Below are 3,449 nucleotides of genomic sequence, written 5' to 3' on the forward strand. Positions count from 1 at the left end.
AGGTTCAAGGTTCAAGGTTCTTTATTATTTGTCACATGCATAGTTATACAAGCATAACACACAGTGAAATGTAGCCTGACATGCTCCTCGACATGTGCAAAAATTGTGTGTGTGTGTGTGTGGGGGGGGTGTAGAGGAAGAACATTATATATACATATATATATATATATATATATATATATATATATATATATATATATATATATATATATATATATATATATATATATATACACATATAGTATATACACTGGGTGAATGTGCAGTAGTAGCAGCAAGCAGGTGAATTCTGTACATTAATATGAATAGATATCTGATATATATATATCTGATATATATATATATATCTGATATATATATATATATCTGATATATATATATATATCTGATATATATATATATATATATATATATATATATATATATATCTGATATATATAATAGATATACCTACAGCATGTTCCAATCGCTGTCCGACACAGCATGTTAGTCCTGTTATGGATTCTCCCTCAGCTGATCATCAATATGGTCTGCAGCTAGGTGTAAATCCCTCTCCTACCACCTACTCAACTCAGCCTTGTCCACCTGCAACAGAGGTGGACAGCTCTAACATTCCCAGCAGATAATCACAGCCTCCTGAAAAGCTGAAGCCTCAGGGATCATCTCAGCCAGGACCATACACATCACCCAGTCAGTCTTTGCCACCTCCTAATATACATTTCCACCTGTGGTATAAAGTTGGACAAACTGGCTGTGGGCCCATGGAGCCACCTTTACAGTCAGGGATTCTACCTACTGACAGTGGATCCTTGCCAGGCAACAACTTGATGGAACTGCTAATTGCCAACTTGTACCAGCATTACCTTTCACAGGTGGTAAGGAAGTTGATTTTGCACTTCTTAAAATGGCTTTGGACTAGTGATGGTAAATTCAATTCTTCTTATTGAATCGAGTTTTAATGAGTCACTCACCAAAGTGAGTGACTCATTGAACATTTGTTGCCAACCAAGAAGAAGAAGGAGGAAGAAGCTGTGAGCCAGGAGGGAGGGGGTTAGTGAGTCCTGAGTGATTCGTTTGTGCTACGATTCAGCACAGGAAAGGAGGGAGTGAGTAGCTCAAATGTGCTGATGTCACCCAGCTCTATGAAGCCAGATAATACACACCAAATAGTTAAACTACAGGAATGTCTTAAAGACATAAAGACCTGGATCGCCTCTAACTTTCTGCTCCTTAATTCAGATCAAACTGAGGTTATTGTACTCGGCCCTGAAAATCTTAGAAATATGGTATCTAACTAGATTCTTACTCTGGATGGCATTACCACCAGTAATGCCATCAGTATAGGCTTATAAGGCCCCGAAGGTAAAAAAAAAAAAACTACATTTCAAATAAATCAGCATCGCCTCACTCAAAACGCGCAGTGGGTGTTTCGACTTACGAAAATGTTCGACTTACGAAAGACCCTTGGGAACGATTTAATTTCGTAAGTTGAGGTTCCACTGTATTTAATATTTCCAGATTGCAGTGGCAATCTGGACAATCGAAGAAAAACAATCAGCAACAATCAAAGGAATTACGAAAGTAGCAATTAATCCCAAGAACTGTAGATTTTAGCCAGTTTATTGAATAATCTGAAACTCTTGAGAACAAGTTTATTAATGTAATTACCTCAGAGAGAATGGTTTGTGAGTGTTGGAGAAAAAGTAACACATCATTTGCATAAAAACTGATTTTATAATCTACATTATTGCATTTTATGCCTTATTCACCATAGCCTGTCTAATTGCTGTTGCTAGTGGTTTTATAAAAACTGCATACAGTGAGGAGGAGAGTGGGCATCCCTGCCTGGTGCTCCTCTGGAGAGAGACGCTGAAACATGTTTGGTCATTTGTTATGAGACTGTTGGGAAATTATATAATAATTATATAATAACCAACTTGTGAACAAGTTTCCAAAATCAAATTTGTGTAAAGTTGCTACTCTATCAACGCTATCAAATATTTTTTCTGCATCTAGAGACGAGATGTGGTTTCAATGTTTTTACCACTAGCGGGTTTTGTCTTGGTGTCACAGAGAAGTTCAACCATTTTACAATTATATTTTACTCTGCTTGTGTGAGTTGTCTGTCAGACAGGTTGTTCACCCACTTGTCCATAGTGTGGCATCCTTCTCTTTTCTGGATGCTGAGGACAGTCTCCGTATTTTACTGTGGTTTCCGATGGACAACAAGTAAGTCATATCTGATTCCTTTGTCATTTCTTTTTTGCCTGGCCTAAGACTTTTCAGTCTGTGCTAGATGAGCCTTCTCAGTTAATTAAAACATCTTTTGAAGAGTATTCCCATCTAGAAGCATTGTCTGTCTCCGATCACTCCTCTGTTGATTTTAGCACATCAATGGTAAAATTTGTTTGTCTCACCTGTTCATTGAGGAGCTGGTTCTGTACCTTTTGGATGATTTTTGTTGCGCAGAGGCCCTTAATTGAATAGCTCATTTGCAGACCAAGGTAAAGTTCTGTGTTTATTATTTTAGTTTCACTTTCTCCTGTGGTGTCATCATGTTAATTTGTATCAGCTATTTGTTTCCCTTCCCCTCATCACCACTGTGTATTTAGTCTGTGTGTTTCCATTCATTCCTTGTCACGTCGTCTGTGTAACTTCCCCTCGTCATAGAAATCATAGTCAGTTCATGGTCATCTTAGCTGATGCTTAGTTTTCTTTGTTAAGTCATAGTTTCACAGTCTAGTTTGTTTTTTGCTTTGATTTATGTTCCACGTATATCAGCCAAAATAAAGGCTCGCCTTTTGTTGGAATTAATTCTCTCTTCGCCTGTGTCTGCACATGTCTCATCCACACACACTCCAAACTGTCTGCCCCCGCAGACTGTGACACATTCCACGTTTTAAAATAAGAATGCATAAGACTAAATGGGGTTATTAAAAATGCCAGTGCATGCTTAACAAAAGATCACTGCTGTCTAATTATGTTGTAGCAGCAGCATTTAATATATTACATAAAGGAGTATGTTATATTTATCTGCACCTTTTTTTTTACTTTATGCAGCAAGTTGGAGTGTGTGTTCTGTCACATTTGAAAACCTATGTTTATAGAGTAGCTGTCAGCTGAGATATGTTGACTTAGTTGTGTTAAAGTCTTTTTCCAAAATGAAGCTGATTGAGGGTCTAGAGCAGCAAGATTATTAAGACACCTGATTTCCTCCAAGCTTAATTTGAAAGTGCTAACAGAGTGAAAAGATTAGGCATGGGTGTTGTGAATGAAGGGGTAGGGAACAAGAGCAAGGCCTGAAACAACAGAAGATGCTATAAAGCACTGTAATCATATATTTAGGAGACCCCTGAGATAACATATAAAAGACACCAGACTTAAGAGAAAACATGAAATTACACTAAATGGAATATGAGGAAGGTGATAGCAGCACAAGTGTGGAAAAC

Source organism: Aulonocara stuartgranti, assembly GCF_965226115.1.
Source record: "Aulonocara stuartgranti genome assembly, chromosome: 20".
NCBI lineage: Eukaryota > Metazoa > Chordata > Actinopteri > Cichliformes > Cichlidae > Aulonocara > Aulonocara stuartgranti.